Here is a 17,621-nt window from a genome sequence, read left to right as displayed (position 1 = left end):
AATACACACACACACACACACACACACACACACACTTCTTCTAGATCATGAAAACGTGATCAGTGATCGATTCTCAGTTCGAATCAATCAAAATCTCGAATTCGAATTTTCGAATGATCACAAAACTGCGTCTATTGTTACTACGTACATAAATAAAGTAAAAATATATTGAGATAGAAAACCAATCCTTATAAACGTGGTGAAATAAAAAAAAATTGCCAAATAAATGAAAAATAGGACGGAAAAAAAAATCCGTAAAAAAAATATATTTACGACTTTTAAAATTCGCTAGACAATTAATTTGAAGTATTTTAAAGCAATGAAATATAACAATTAATAGGAAAAATATCTGACTATTGATTGAATATTTGAGTTTTATGACCGCAAAAGCCAAAAAACTGTAAAAATCGCGGATTTTTTTAAACGCTCATATCTCGTAAACGGTGGGTGACCACCAACAAAAATCTCAATGGGGTGGGTGTATGTCCCTTTCGCTTCTTCAGTTGTATGAAGTGTCTTCGTACGGAGTTTTGCGCTGTACATAATCAGTAAATTCAAATAGACCGTAGTGCTTATTTTGAATGAAACATAACACCGATTATTTTATTTGATTGCGATGTGTTGATTGTGCACAGCAAATATCTACATACATATATAATATGATACGTACAGGACAGGTATTTTTGCGTGTTCGTACACGTAAAAGGCCATTTGAGACATATGTACATGCATATGTACGTAGGTATGTACCAACGGCTAGGCATGTTTCGTGTACGGGCATGTCGATTAGTGGGGTTGGCGTGTGCGTCGAAATTAGCTGCGTCGTTCGCATATTCGACCAATCGCTATCGCCGAGGGGGAACCCCCACTCCCAGCCATTACATCGGAAACGCTGCTCGCAGTCGGCAGAAGTGGTGCGCCCATCGCGGTGAGTGCACGTCGCTGGGCTCTCGGCTCTGAGTTCGTGCCAATGCGGACCGCAATGTTCGCCGCCATTTTCCGGCAGAAGTGCAGCGGCCATCGCGGCGGGTGCGCGTCGCTGAGCTCTGAGCTGCCGCTACCCGCCCCCCCCCCACCACCACCCCCAACCCCCCGCAGGTACGCTATTATTGTAGCTTTATTGTTGCCCTTTCGATCGTTGGTCGCGTTTGCCGTGGGGTGGGGTTGATTGCTTTCGTCGATCGATTGCACAAGTGCTCGTCGATTGATTGCACATTTGCCACCAAACAATCAGAGCCACCGCGACCTTGGAATCGCGTCTCGTCATCCCCCTCGACTGTGGCGTCGTTTCCTTTCCGTGTCGTTTGCGCGCTTCGACGAATGCCTCGAAATATACTATATATAAAAACGGACTGTCGCTAAATATATTTGTATATTTGTATGTATATTTGTATGTATATTTGTATATATGTGACGGACGATCAACCGTCAACCAGTATGGGGAACAAAAATTTTTTTTTTTCATTTTTTTCATTTTTTTCATTTTTTCAGTTTTTCATATTTTTCATATTTTTCATATTTTTCAGTTTTTTCATATTTTTCAGGTTTTTTCAGTTTTTTTAATTTTTTTCATAATTTTCATTTTTTTCATAATTTTCATTTTTTTCATTTTTTCAGTTTTTTCATTTTTTTCATTTTTTCAGTTTTTTCATTTTTTTCATTTTTTCATTTTTTTCATTTTTTCAGTTTTTTCATTTTTTTCATTTTTTTCAGTTTTTTAATTTTTTTCAATTTTTCAGTTTTTTAATTTTTTTAATTTTTTCAGTTTTTTCATTTTTTTCATTTTTTCAGTTTTTTCATTTTTTTCATTTTTTTCATTTTTTCAGTTTTTTCATTTTTTTCATTGCCGGGGGCGCTGGCGGCGCCGAAGGCGTCAGCGGCGCTGGGGGCGAAGCCCCCGGGGTGCCGAAGGCATCGGGGCGCTGGGGGCGCCGGTGGCGTCGGCGGCGCTGGGGGCGAAGCCCCCGGGATGCCGAAGGCATCGGGGACGCTGGGGGCGAAGCCCCCGGGGTGCCGAAGGCATCGGGGGGGCTGGGGGCGCCGGAGGCGTCGGCGGCGCTGGGATCGGATGGTCTTTTCCGCTTATTTTGAAGCCTGCCTCTGTCATTGTTTTGCGGAATAATGTAGTGTTTTCTCTCAACTTTTGACACAATCCAGGCGAACTTTCAAATACCTTTAATTTAAAATGGTTGAATATATAGTATGTATAATTTAGTGATTGTGATCTCAATTACTTTCTCTTTTATGGAAAAAACTAAAATATTTTTTGTACTTTGATTGCACTTCCAACCACAGAGGGGGGAAGAGAGTTCGAAAACAAATATGGCCTGGACACTTGTCTCAACAGATCAATCAGTGGTTTTGTTCCAGTAGTATAACCTCCCATTGCCCCACCTAGTGCTTTTCCTAATGTAGAATTTATAATATCAATTTTTCCCATTACATTCATGTATTCTTCGGTTCCTCTGCAATCAAAATAAATTATGTAAGTGTTTATAGTACCTAATATTTACATATACCATAGTGGTCAATGAAACAATGAAAGTATTGATATTAAATAACATGAAAATATTGATATTTCCACCTTGAAAATATCAATATTTTCATGTTTTAAGATATATAGGTACATACATATGTATGTATGTATATTTTTGTTTATTTTTGTAACTTTCAATTCGTGCATCAATTTCTTTCCGAAACCAGTCGATTCAATATCTTTAACTTTATTTTTATTCGAGTTTCAATTCCTTTTCGAAACCACCCGTTGAAATCAACGGGCCCAACACTAGTAATATATATAAAAACGGACTGTCGCTAAATATATATATTTGTATATTGGACGATCAACCGTCAACCAGTATGGGGAACAAAAATTTTTTTTTTCATTTTTTTCAGTTTTTTCAGCTTTTTTCATATTTCTCATTTTTTCAGCTTTTTTCATATTTTTCAGTTTTTTTCATATTTCTCATTTTTTTCATATTTTTCATTTTTCTCATTTTTTTCATTTTTTTCCCGCTTTTTTCATATTTTTCCCGCTTTTTTCATATTTTTCATTTTTTTCATATTTTTCATTTTTTTCAGTTTTTTTCATATTTATCATATTTTTGTGCTACGGGCGCCAGAGGCGTCCGGAGCACTGGGGGCGAAGGCCTCGGGGGCGCCGGGGGCAAAGGCCCCGGGGTGCCGAAAGCAACGGGGGCGCTGGGGGCAAAGGCGTCGAGACGTCGGCGATGCACAAAACATAATTCGTAATTCGTATTCACTTCGTAATTTGTCAATCGTAACTTCTAATTCGTGCATCAATTTCTTTCCGAAACCAGTCGATTCAATATCTTTAACTTTATTTTTATTCGAGTTTCAATTCCTTTTTGAAACCACCCGTTGAAATCAACGGGCCCAACACTAGTATAAAAATAATTACTGTATTGAAATTGTCGGTCATATCTACATAATTTCATAAATGCTCTCTGATAATTTCATAAATGCGAATAAATTTATTCGAAATTTATTCGTCAAAAAATCAATTTTATTTTAAATTTTGCCATAGTTTATAGCATAGGATATATTTTTAGATTTTTTTCTCTTCAAAAAGTTGTATAAAAAAGCTGGTCACCCTAGTCAAAAATTATAGTTTTTTGCTGACACCCAACAGAGTCCCGAAAGAACGCGGTCATTTCCTGAAAATGAAGCTGTACTTCCAGCCGATCCAGAACTGCTGATACAAGTTGCTGAGGTTGTGTCCAAATATCATCAGGTATTTTCGAAAATCCAGAGATTGATAAACTTTCCTATGTGTTTTAGTTTGGCTTTTTATTTGTACTCATTTAATTGACTTCTAGCCGATCCTGAACTGCTGATAAAATTTCCCGAAGTTGTATCCAAATATCACCAGGTATCTTCGAAAGTCCAAATATTGTTAAACTTAATTGTGTGTTTTAGTTTGACTTTGGCTTTGTACTCATTTGAAACGTACGTTTCTATTTCAGATAGTTGCTGATAACAAACGGAGTCTCGAAAGAACGCGGTCATTTCCTGAAAATGAAGCTGTACTTCCAGCCGATCCAGAACTGCCGATACAATTTGCTGAAGTTGTGTCCAAATATCATCAGGTATTTTCGAAAATCCAGAGATTGATTAACTTTCCTATGTGTTTTAGTTTGACTTTTTATTTGTACTCATTTGAGTTAATTTTTTATCTTTCAGATCGTTGCTGATAACAAACGGAGACTGGAAAAAATGCAGTCTTTGCCTGAAAATGAAGCTGTACTGCTAGCCGATCCTGAACTGCTGATAAAATTTCCTGAAGTTGTATCCAAATATCACCAGGTATCTTCGAAAGTCCAAATATTGTTAAACTTAACTGTGTGTTTTAGTTTGACTTTGGCTTTGTACTCATTTGAAACGTACGTTTCTATTTCAGATAGTTGCTGATAACAAACGGAGTCACGAAAGAACGCGGTCATTTCCTGAAAATGAAGCTGTACTTCCAGCCGATCCAGAACTGCCGATACAATTTGCTGAAGTTGTGTCCAAATATCATCAGGTATTTTCGAAAATCCAGAGATTGATTAACTTTCCTATGTGTTTTAGTTTGACTTTTTATTTGTACTCATTTGAGTTAATTTTTTATCTTTCAGATCGTTGCTGATAACAAACGGAGACTGGAAAAAATGCAGTCTTTGCCTGAAAATTAAGCTGTACTGCTAGCCGATCCTGAACTGCTGATAAAATTTCCCGAAGTTGTATCCAAATATCACCAGGTATTTTCGAAAGTCCAAATATTGTTAAACTTAATTGTGTGTTTTAGTTTGACTTTGGCTTTGTACTCATTTGATTGACGTTTCTATTTCAGATCGTTTCTGATACCAGAAGGAGACCGGAAAAAAGGCGGTCTTTTCCTGAAAATTAACCTGTACTGCCAGCCGATCCAGAACTGCCGATGCATTCTCGCTCGTGATGAGGTTTGTACCATCGCTGTATGTACGTCAAAAACGACACACGTCCATCATTGTCATCGTTTCATCGTATTCTCCAGTGAATTCGCTGCATTTTTCTTTTATAATTTAGAATTTGGTATCTGCGAGGTGCCGCACCTATGTACTCACAAGCGTGATTGATGTATTTTTATTAAATTCACTGTAGTCATATGTATCTCATTTTAAACATTTGGCATCTGCGAGGCGCCGCACCCATTCACGTGTGGTCTATTTTATTTCCAAAGTTTTTGTGCAATTAATTTGTACAATGAAATGTACAGTTACCTGCATATTAGTAAATCGATTCGTATGTCGTGAGACGCCAATACGACCAATTATATTACTATTACTTTATATAAATCTACTGTGTGAATCCACATAGTGGGAACAGCTCATTATAAAAGTAATATTGAAACGAGTCATTGGGTCTTTGGTACTTTTAATGTACTACATATCTTAATATGGTTGTCACCTTTCATTCGCGCTTGAAACCAGATACTTTTTCACCTAGATTGCTCGTCAAATATTGCATCATTTCGAAACTGCCATTGTCAGCGATTTTGGAAAATGTTACTTTGCAAGACAAAAAATTTCTGCAAATTGTGGCATTCGAAATACTTTTTCTATCCTCTCGACAGTATCTTATCGCGCATTGTCTTTTTTAAGGAATTTTTGACTCCAGTCTAGAGTTTGAGTACCAGTCTAGAGACCATCCATACTACGTGGTTGTGGGTATATCCATTACAAAGAGGAGTGTCTAAACACACATCAGCTAATTGTCCTCGTCACACATGTTATTTTTTCGCTACTACATTGGAAAATATGATTCGTCCTCCTGGACGTCCTAATTGTTGGGCTACCAATTTTAATATTTGCTTCACCGGCAGCAGGAAATTTTAAAAGCCACAGACACACAACTACGGAATATTTTTCAAAATGTTCTCCCACATACTCGGCGTTATTGGTTCTATCTTATAAAGCTGATTAAACTTACAAGAAACTATGGCATCATTTGGCAATGAGTATTGTTGTCGAGTAGCTATTACGATACTTTGAGGAGCCTCTTCACCGGTTGCTATTTACATAGGTCTGAAGCTTTTCCAACCCATGCCTCACATGTAGAGGTAGGATAGTCACAGTGCTATCCATTGTTCGGCAAACCTTAAACAATGCATTTACAACCTTTGAACAATACACGGCCCCCTCAGGCTCCGGTGACTACTCATATGGTTCTCTGACAGTTCTTTAGAAAGAAGTATCGTCCTGGCTATAGACATAGAATAACTATATGTTATTCTATATGTATGGTCCTGGCACTTTCTACGATGGTTCGGTAGTCCTGGCACTTGTAGGAAAGCTCTCCTTTCTAAATGTTTTGCCCTATGGGTATTAAAAGTACGTCGCTATTTTTGCTAGCCTCTGGTTTGTAGGGAGTAGCATTTAAATCCCAAAGTGATGGAGTTGCGGTGGCCACCTTTATTACTTTAATTACTTTTTATTTGTTCTCTATCGACACCAGTCTTCCATCTTTTTTTATCATTAATAATTTTATTTTTTTTTATCTTAAAAAAATTTCTCACGTCTAAAAGCTGTTATATGTTACATAGATTGCAGTTTACCGAACATGGGGACGGTATATAATCGGCTTCAACTAATCTTCTCGCAATACTCGGTTCAAATACAATTGACGGCTCGATGTAACAATCGTCATAAACGTCGCATCATCTATGCAAATTCTATTACTGCACACAGATAGACGATCTACATCATCGTTAATATTTTGGTCGGAAAGTCTGATGTTGCGTGTTTCAACACGAAAGTCTTTTTGACGTATCATTCTTAAACCGCCATTTTAAAATTCGCTGAAATTTTCATGTTGCATACCGCTAGGTATGGAAAACTTCTTTAAATTGCACACAAGAGTTTTAGTATATTATATTTTTTGCATACGCGATATTATAATAGTTGGACTAAGGACGCCTGCAAAATCAGTTTGTTGGTGATTTTGTGTAATTAGTTCTTTTTTACAACTTATCCGACTGCAAATAGCGGTGGCTTGTGCCAATTATTGAATGTTCAGCTTTGAATCTGTGCAAAAAAGTTTGCTCACTTTTGGAATGTAAATCATTACGATTGATCGCATGTTTGACTAGACAAAAAATCACACTGTCTTCTGATTCCAATTTGTCAGAATAAGAATTGAATTTCAATATCTAGATATTCTGATTAAAAACATTCAAATCAGAATATCATTCACATGAGGAATAAATTGTCCTGTAGATATCAGGCGCTATCATTCTGTAGATAATCTATTGGCCATTTCCACTTTGAATTTGTTGTTGAATAAGCAATCCTTTTCACCGGGACTGTAGTTTTCTTCGTCCCCAACTTCGGAATTGTCACTTATGGGGAATTCGCTTATGTGTTGCTCATGGTGAGGCTCAAAGTCGGCAACCAGGCTTGTGCTGGTCGAATGCGTACCTTTCGACGGATATCCTTTTACTGGATTTTTACTCGACGATTGATACTTTGTCGTTAAATATATCCTCAAAAAAAAAAAAAAATCTCATTAGATATGAGCAATATAAGAAAAGCAAATATTTATTTTGGTTAAATCATTTGCTATAGTATTTGTTTTTATTATTTGTATATATGACTAAAAAAATTCACCATAGCCCATACAATAATATGTTGTTTACATATGTATGTAAAAAAATCTATTGTTTTAAAATCATTTTGAGGGCTTTAATTTAAAATCATTAGAGGGCGTTATTGAGACGTGTCCTTTGATTTGCCCCTCTTCGTTCCTCTTCTGCCAAATGAGATATGTTAGCTCGTCCGAGATATGTTATATATGTATGTAGATACCGCATATCTATTTTGAATCTCCCCAGCACATTACACAAGCAGTGTGACTAGTGACTACACATACCTTTTTGAGGCTACGAAACACGCTTGGCATCACACTAATCCTTATTATTTCCAGTCTTTAATGGCTCAGACTATGAATACTGAACCGTCTTGAGTGGCTGCGGCGAACGATTGATTGTTTTCGCAAGGAGCCATGCCGATGACGGGTCCTGCGCCACGATTAAACATCGATTTCGATCTAAACACATATATTTCTTGATAATTTTATGTTTATTATAATGTATATTTCAGTGGCAATATTATAATAAAAAACAGCTTACCTATTAACTAAGCTTATTCCTTCAAATTTTGCCAAATCCCAAAGGCGAACTGTGTCATCGTTCGAACTGCGAACTGTGCCATGTACTCATGTATCTAGGTACATACATATGTATGTATATGTAGGCTCAATTTCCAACTTGGACCAACAGGAGTTCTAGCAGAGCCAAACCAGGCTTGCTGATCACCATGAACTTTAATTGCCAAACCGAAATCCGCTAATTTTACAGCAGCTAACTTGCTTTGCTCGCTAGCAAAAAATTCTCAGGTTTCAGATGTACGAACCGTCGGAATTGTTTTCTTTTTTTAAGTGAATGCAAATGGAATATTCGCTTTCAAACTTGATGTACATTTGGTTGTGCTTTCAAAATGTTCCCACATGAGCTTCTCGTTTGGTATTTGCATTGGATTTTACAGATAACATTGCCGACGGTTTGTCTTTTGTAGCGAATACCGTAGGCGGATTAGGTTTGGAGTTCATAGAACTTACACTTATGTGTGTAAAAACTAGCAAATATTTTACAAATATATACGAAGAGTACACATGTATGTAGGTAAATATGTATGTATATGTAGGCTCAATTACCAACTTGGACTATCTTTATCTCCAGCATCGGTAATACCGGCTCTGGCTTTTATTTGATTGTATAAACGATGTTGCTCCTCATCCCAAAACGGAGGATAGCCGACAATTATAAAATATACAAAATTACTCCGCAAGCCCAAATATCTTCTGGCTTTCCGAACAGTTCATTCTTAAGAAACTCTCGCGATAGATAGTCAGGAGTTCTAGCAGAGCCAAACAAGGCTTGCTGATCACCCTGAACTTCAATTGCCAAACCGAAATCCGCTAATTTTACAGCAGCTCCCTTGATTTGCTCGCTAGCAGTAAATTCTCAGTTTTTAAATGTTCGAACCGTCGGAATTGATTTCTTTTTAAGTGAATGCAAATGGAATATTCGCTTTCAAACTTGATGTTCATTTGGTTGGGCTTTCAAAATGTTCCCACATGAGCTTCTCGTTTGGTATTTGCATTGGAATTTCCAGATAACATTGCCGACGGTTTGTCTTTTGTAGCGAATACAGTAGGCGGATTAGGTTTGGAGTTCATCGAACTTACACTTATGTGTGTAAAAATTTACAAATATATACGAAGAGTACACATGTATGTAGGTACATATTTATGTATGTATATGTAGGCTCAATTACCAACTTGGACTATCGTCATCCCCAGCATCGGTAATACCGGCTCCGGCTTTTATCTGGTTGTATAATCGATGTTGCTCCTCATCCAAAAACGGAGGATAGCCGACAATTATAAAATATATAAAATTACTCCGCAAGCCCAAATATCTTCTGGCTTTCCGTACAGTTCATTCTTAAGAACCTCTCGCGATAGATAGTCAGGAGTTCTAGCAGAGCCAAACAAGGCTTGCTGATCACCCTGAACTTCAATTGCCAAACCGAAATCCGCTAATTTTACAGCAGCTCCCTTGATTTGCTCGCTAGCAGTAAATACTCAGTTTTTAAATGTTCGAACCGTCGGAATTGATTTCTTTTTAAGTGAATGCAAATGGAATATTCGCTTTCAAACTTGATGTTCATTTGGTTGGGCTTTCAAAATGTTCCCACATGGGCTTCTCGTTTGGTATTTGCATTGGAATTTCCAGATAACATTGCCGACGGTTTGTCTTTTGTAGCGAATACAGTAGGCGGATTAGGTTTGGAGTTCATCGAACTTACACTTATGTGTGTAAAAATTTACAAATATATACGAAGAGTACACATGTATGTAGGTACATATTTATGTATGCCAATGTAGGCTCAATTACCAACTTGGACTATCGTCATCCCCAGCATCGGTAATACCGGCTCCGGCTTTTGACTGGTTGTATAATCGATGTTGCTCCTCATCCAAAAACGGAGAATAGCCGACAATTATAAAATATACAAAATAACTCCGCAAGCCCAAATATCTTCTGGCTTTCCGAACAGTTCATTCTTAAGAACCTCTCGCGATAGATAGTCAGGAGTTCTAGCAGAGCCAAACAAGGCTTGCTGATCACCCTGAACTTCAATTGCCAAACCGAAATCCGCTAATTTTACAGCAGCTCCCTTGATTTGCTCGCTAGCAGTAAATTCTCAGTTTTTAAATGTTCGAACCGTCGGAATTGATTTCTTTTTAAGTGAATGCAAATGGAATATTCGCTTTCAAACTTGATGTTCATTTGGTTGGGCTTTCAAAATGTTCCCACATGAGCTTCTCGTTTGGTATTTGCATTGGAATTTCCAGATAACATTGCCGACGGTTTGTCTTTTGTAGCGAATACAGTAGGCGGATTAGGTTTGGAGTTCATCGAACTTACACTTATGTGTGTAAAAATTTACAAATATATACGAAGAGTACACATGTATGTAGGTACATATTTATGTATGTATATGTAGGCTCAATTACCAACTTGGACTATCGTCATCCCCAGCATCGGTAATACCGGCTCCGGCTTTTATCTGGTTGTATAATCGATGTTGCTCCTCATCCAAAAACGGAGGATAGCCGACAATTATAAAATATATAAAATTACTCCGCAAGCCCAAATATCTTCTGGCTTTCCGTACAGTTCATTCTTAAGAACCTCTCGCGATAGATAGTCAGGAGTTCTAGCAGAGCCAAACAAGGCTTGCTGATCACCCTGAACTTCAATTGCCAAACCGAAATCCGCTAATTTTACAGCAGCTCCCTTGATTTGCTCGCTAGCAGTAAATACTCAGTTTTTAAATGTTCGAACCGTCGGAATTGATTTCTTTTTAAGTGAATGCAAATGGAATATTCGCTTTCAAACTTGATGTTCATTTGGTTGGGCTTTCAAAATGTTCCCACATGGGCTTCTCGTTTGGTATTTGCATTGGAATTTCCAGATAACATTGCCGACGGTTTGTCTTTTGTAGCGAATACAGTAGGCGGATTAGGTTTGGAGTTCATCGAACTTACACTTATGTGTGTAAAAATTTACAAATATATACGAAGAGTACACATGTATGTAGGTACATATTTATGTATGCCAATGTAGGCTCAATTACCAACTTGGACTATCGTCATCCCCAGCATCGGTAATACCGGCTCCGGCTTTTATCTGGTTGTATAATCGATGTTGCTCCTCATCCAAAAACGGAGGATAGCCGACAATTATAAAATATATAAAATTACTCCGCAAGCCCAAATATCTTCTGGCTTTCCGTACAGTTCATTCTTAAGAACCTCTCGCGATAGATAGTCAGGAGTTCTAGCAGAGCCAAACAAGGTTTGCTGATCACCCTGAACTTCAATTGCCAAACCGAAATCCGCTAATTTTACAGCAGCTCCCTTGATTTGCTCGCTAGCAGTAAATTCTCAGTTTTTAAATGTTCGAACCGTCGGAATTGATTTCTTTTTAAGTGAATGCAAATGGAATATTCGCTTTCAAACTTGATGTTCATTTGGTTGGGCTTTCAAAATGTTCCCACATGGGCTTCTCGTTTGGTATTTGCATTGGAATTTCCAGATAACATTGCCGACGGTTTGTCTTTTGTAGCGAATACAGTAGGCGGATTAGGTTTGGAGTTCATCGAACTTACACTTATGTGTGTAAAAATTTACAAATATATACGAAGAGTACACATGTATGTAGGTACATATTTATGTATGCCAATGTAGGCTCAATTACCAACTTGGACTATCGTCATCCCCAGCATCGGTAATACCGGCTCCGGCTTTTGACTGGTTGTATAATTGATGTTGCTCCTCATCCAAAAACGGAGGATAGCCGACAATTATAAAATATATAAAATTACTCCGCAAGCCCAAATATCTTCTGGCTTTCCGTACAGTTCATTCTTAAGAACCTCTCGCGATAGATAGTCAGGAGATCTAGCAGAGCCAAACAAGGCTTGCTGATCACCCTGAACTTCAATTGCCAAACCGAAATCCGCTAATTTTACAGCAGCTCCCTTGATTTGCTCGCTAGCAGTAAATTCTCAGTTTATAAATGTTCGAACCGTCGGAATTGATTTCTTTTTAAGTGAATGCAAATGGAATATTCGCTTTCAAACTTGATGTTCATTTGGTTGGGCTTTCAAAATGTTCCCACATGGGCTTCTCGTTTGGTATTTGCATTGGAATTTCCAGATAACATTGCCGACGGTTTGTCTTTTGTAGCGAATACAGTAGGCGGATTAGGTTTGGAGTTCATCGAACTTACACTTATGTGTGTAAAAATTTACAAATATATACGAAGAGTGCACATGTATGTAGGTACATATTTATGTATGCCAATGTAGGCTCAATTACCAACTTGGACTATCGTCATCCCCAGCATCGGTAATACCAGCTCCGGCTTTTGACTGGTTGTATAATCGATGTTGCTCCTCATCCAAAAACGGAGGATAGCCGACAATTATAAAATATACAAAATTACTCCGCAAGCCCAAATATCTTCTGGCTTTCCGTACAGTTCGTTCTTAAGACCCTCTCACGATAGATAGTCAGGAGTTCTAGCAGAGCCAAACAAGGCTTGCTGATCACCCTGAACTTCAATTGCCAAACCAAAATCCGCTAATTTTACAGCAGCTCCCTTGATTTGCTCGCTAGCAGTAAATTCTCAGTTTTTAAATGTTCGAACCGTCGGAATTGATTTCTTTTTAAGTGAATGCAAATGGAATGATCGCTTTCAAACTTGATGTTTATTTGGTTGGGCTTTCAAAATGTTCCCACATGAGCTTCTCGTTTGGTATTTGCATTGGAATTTCCAGATAACATTGCCGACGGTTTGTCTTTTGTAGCGAATACAGTAGGCGGATTAGGTTTGGAGTTCATCGAACTTACACTTATGTGTGTTAAAATTTACAAATATATACGAAGAGTACACATGTATGTAGGTACATATTTATGTATGTATATGTAGGCTCAATTACCAACTTGGACTATCGTCATCCCCAGCATCGGTAATACCGGCTCCGGCTTTTATCTGGTTGTATAATCGATGTTGCTCCTCATCCAAAAACGGAGGATAGCCGACAATTATAAAATATACAAAATTACTCCGCAAGCCCAAATATCTTCTGGCTTTCCGTACAGTTCATTCTTAAGACCCTCTCACGATAGATAGTCAGGAGTTCTAGCAGAGCCAAACAAGGCTTGCTGATCACCCTGAACTTCAATTGCCAAACCGAAATCCGCTAATTTTACAGCAGCTCCCTTGATTTGCTCGCTAGCAGTAAATTCTCAGTTTTTAAATGTTCGAACCGTCGGAATTGATTTCTTTTTAAGTGAATGCAAATGGAATGATCGCTTTCAAACTTGATGTTTATTTGGTTGGGCTTTCAAAATGTTCCCACATGAGCTTCTCGTTTGGTATTTGCATTGGAATTTCCAGATAACATTGCCGACGGTTTGTCTTTTGTAGCGAATACAGTAGGCGGATTAGGTTTGGAGTTCATCGAACTTACACTTATGTGTGTTAAAATTTACAAATATATACGAAGAGTACACATGTATGTAGGTACATATTTATGTATGTATATGTAGGCTCAATTACCAACTTGGACTATCGTCATCCCCAGCATCGGTAATACCGGCTCCGGCTTTTATCTGGTTGTATAATCGATGTTGCTCCTCATCCAAAAACGGAGGATAGCCGACAATTATAAAATATATAAAATTACTCCGCAAGCCCAAATATCTTCTGGCTTTCCGTACAGTTCATTCTTAAGAACCTCTCGCGATAGATAGTCAGGAGTTCTAGCAGAGCCAAACAAGGCTTGCTGATCACCCTGAACTTCAATTGCCAAACCGAAATCCGCTAATTTTACAGCAGCTCCCTTGATTTGCTCGCTAGCAGTAAATTCTCAGTTTTTAAATGTTCGAACCGTCGGAATTGATTTCTTTTTAAGTGAATGCAAATGGAATATTCGCTTTCAAACTTGATGTTCATTTGGTTGGCCTTTAAAATGTTCCCACATGGGCTTCTCGTTTGGTATTTGCATTGGAATTTCCAGATAACATTGCCGACGGTTTGTCTTTTGTAGCGAATACAGTAGGCGGATTAGGTTTGGAGTTCATCGAACTTACACTTATGTGTGTAAAAATTTACAAATATATACGAAGAGTACACATGTATGTAGGTACATATTTATGTATGCCAATGTAGGCTCAATTACCAACTTGGACTATCGTCATCCCCAGCATCGGTAATACCGGCTCCGGCTTTTGACTGGTTGTATAATCGATGTTGCTCCTCATCCAAAAACGGAGGATAGCCGACAATTATAAAATATATAAAATTACTCCGCAAGCCCAAATATCTTCTGGCTTTCCGTACAGTTCATTCTTAAGAACCTCTCGCGATAGATAGTCAGGAGATCTAGCAGAGCCAAATAAGGCTTGCTGATCACCCTGAACTTTAATTAGTAGGCGGATTAGGTTTGGAGTTCATCGAACTTACACTTATGTGTGTTAAAATTTACAAATATATACGAAGAGTACACATGTATGTAGGTACATATTTATGTATGTATATGTAGGCACAATTACCAACTTGGACTATCGTCATCCCCAGCATCGGTAATACCGGCTCCGGCTTTTATCTGGTTGTATAATCGATGTTGCTCCTCATCAAAAAACGGAGGATAGCCGACAATTATAAAATATATAAAATTACTCCGCAAGCCCAAATATCTTCTGGCTTTCCGTACAGTTCATTCTTAAGACCCTCTCACGATAGATAGTCAGGAGTTCTAGCAGAGCCAAACAAGGCTTGCTGATCACCCTGAACTTCAATTGCCAAACCGAAATCCGCTAATTTTACAGCAGCTCCCTTGATTTGCTCGCTAGCAGTAAATTCTCAGTTTTTAAATGTTCGAACCGTCGGAATTGATTTCTTTTTAAGTGAATGCAAATGGAATGATCGCTTTCAAACTTGATGTTTATTTGGTTGGGCTTTCAAAATGTTCCCACATGAGCTTCTCGTTTGGTATTTGCATTGGAATTTCCAGATAACATTGCCGACGGTTTGTCTTTTGTAGCGAATACAGTAGGCGGATTAGGTTTGAGTTCATCGAACTTACACTAATGTGTGTTAAAATTTACAAATATATACGAAGAGTACACATGTATGTAGGTACATATTTATGTATGTATATGTAGGCTCAATTACCAACTTGGACTATCGTCATCCCCAGCATCGGTAATACCGGCTCCGGCTTTTATCTGGTTGTATAATCGATGTTGCTCCTCATCCAAAAACGGAGGATAGCCGACAATTATAAAATATATAAAATTACTCCGCAAGCCCAAATATCTTCTGGCTTTCCGTACAGTTCATTCTTAAGAACCTCTCGCGATAGATAGTCAGGAGATCTAGCAGAGCCAAACAAGGCTTGCTGATCACCCTGAACTTCAATTGCCAAACCGAAATCCGCTAATTTTACAGCAGCTCCCTTGATTTGCTCGCTAGCAGTAAATTTTCAGTTTTTAAATGTTCGAACCGTCGGAATTGATTTCTTTTTAAGTGAATGCAAATGGAATATTCGCTTTCAAACTTGATGTTCATTTGGTTGGGCTTTCAAAATGTTCCCACATGAGCTTCTCGTTTGGTATTTGCATTGGAATTTCCAGATAACATTGCCGACGGTTTGTCTTTTGTAGCGAATACAGTAGGCGGATTAGGTTTGGAGTTCATCGAACTTACACTTATGTGTGTAAAAATTTACAAATATATACGAAGAGTACACATGTATGTAGGTACATATTTATGTATGCATATGTAGGCTCAATTACCAACTTGGACTATCGTCATCCCCAGCATCGGTAATACCGGCTCCGGCTTTTGACTGGTTGTATAATTGATGTTGCTCCTCATCCAAAAACGGAGGATAGCCGACAATTATAAAATATACAAAATTACTCCGCAAGCCCAAATATCTTCTGGCTTTCCGTACAGTTCGTTCTTAAGACCCTCTCACGATAGATAGTCAGGAGTTCTAGCAGAGCCAAACAAGGCTTGCTGATCACCCTGAACTTCAATTGCCAAACCGAAATCCGCTAATTTATAGCAGCTCCCTTGATTTGCTCGCTAGCAGTAAATTCTCAGTTTTTAAATGTTCGAACCGTCGGAATTGATTTCTTTTTAAGTGAATGCAAATGGAATATTCGCTTTCAAACTTGATGTTCATTTGGTTGGGCTTTCAAAATGTTCCCACTTGAGCTTCTCTTTTGGTATTTGCATTGGAATTTCCAGATAACATTGCCGACGGTTTGTCTTTTGTAGCGAATACAGTAGGCGGATTAGGTTTGGAGTTCATCGAACTTGCACTTATGTGTGTAAAAATTTACAAATATATACGAAGAGAACACATGTATGTAGGTACATATTAATGTATGTATATGTAGGCTCAATTACCAACTTGGACTATCGTCATCCCCAGCATCGGTAATACTGGCTCCGGCTTTTATCTGGTTGTATAATCGATGTTGCTCCTCATCCAAAAACGGAGGATAGCCGACAATTATAAAATATACAAAATTACTCCGCAAGCCCAAATATCTTCTGGCTTTCCGTACAGTTCATTCTTAAGAACCTCTCGCGATAGATAGTCAGGAGATCTAGCAGAGCCAAACAAGGCTTGCTGATCACCCTTAACTTCAATTGCCAAACCGAAATCCGCTAATTTTACAGCAGCTCCCTTGATTTGCTCGCTAGCAGTAAATTCTCAGTTTTTAAATGTTCGAACCGTCGGAATTGATTTCTTTTTAAGTGAATGCAAATGGAATATTCGCTTTCAAACTTGATGTTCATTTGGTTGGGCTTTCAAAATGTTCCCACATGGGCTTCTCGTTTGGTATTTGCATTGGAATTTCCAGATAACATTGCCGACGGTTTGTCTTTTGTAGCGAATACAGTAGGCGGATTAGGTTTGGAGTTCATCGAACTTACACTTATGTGTGTAAAAATTTACAAATATATACGAAGAGTACACATGTATGTAGGTACATATTTATGTATGTATATGTAGGCTCAATTACCAACTTGGACTTTCGTCATCCCCAGCATCGGTAATACCGGCTCCGGCTTTTATCTGGTTGTATAATCGATGTTGCTCCTCATCCAAAAACGTAGGATAGCCGACAATTATAAAATATACAAAATTACTCCGCAAGCCCAAATATCTTCTGGCTTTCCGTACAGTTCATTCTTAAGAACCTCTCGCGATAGATAGTCAGGAGTTCTAGCAGAGCCAAACAAGGCTTGCTGATCACCCTGAACTTCAATTAGTAGGCGGATTAGGTTTGGAGTTCATCGAACTTACACTTATGTGTGTTAAAATTTACAAATATATACGAAGAGTACACATGTATGTAGGTACATATTTATGTATGTATATGTAGGCACAATTACCAACTTGGACTATCGTCATCCCCAGCAT

At 38.2% G+C, this 17,621-nt stretch overlaps 1 protein-coding gene and 1 long non-coding RNA gene across 3 annotated transcripts in view; one reads left to right on the top strand and one right to left on the bottom strand.

Annotated features, from left to right (window-relative positions):
- Window positions 1-17,621, bottom strand: part of LOC143921156 (uncharacterized) — a 325,759-nt gene that overhangs the window by 270,763 nt on the left and 37,375 nt on the right. The window lies entirely within an intron of this gene.
- On the top strand, window positions 905-7,525 carry LOC143922632 (uncharacterized). Of its 2 annotated transcripts, XR_013261607.1 has the most exons (8): window positions 908-1,098; window positions 3,653-3,754; window positions 3,840-3,892; window positions 3,987-4,109; window positions 4,204-4,326; window positions 4,421-4,543; window positions 4,638-4,760; window positions 4,853-7,525. It is a non-coding gene; the product is annotated as an uncharacterized LOC143922632 (long non-coding RNA). The 2 variants fall into 2 exon arrangements; XR_013261606.1 differs by lacking the exons at window positions 3,653-3,754; window positions 3,840-3,892 and having other exon boundaries at window positions 905-1,098.

Source organism: Arctopsyche grandis, chromosome 2 (genome assembly GCF_051622035.1).
Source record: "Arctopsyche grandis isolate Sample6627 chromosome 2, ASM5162203v2, whole genome shotgun sequence".
NCBI classification, from domain to species: Eukaryota; Metazoa; Arthropoda; class Insecta; order Trichoptera; family Hydropsychidae; genus Arctopsyche; species Arctopsyche grandis.
This window is presented reverse-complemented; position numbering and strand designations above follow the sequence as displayed.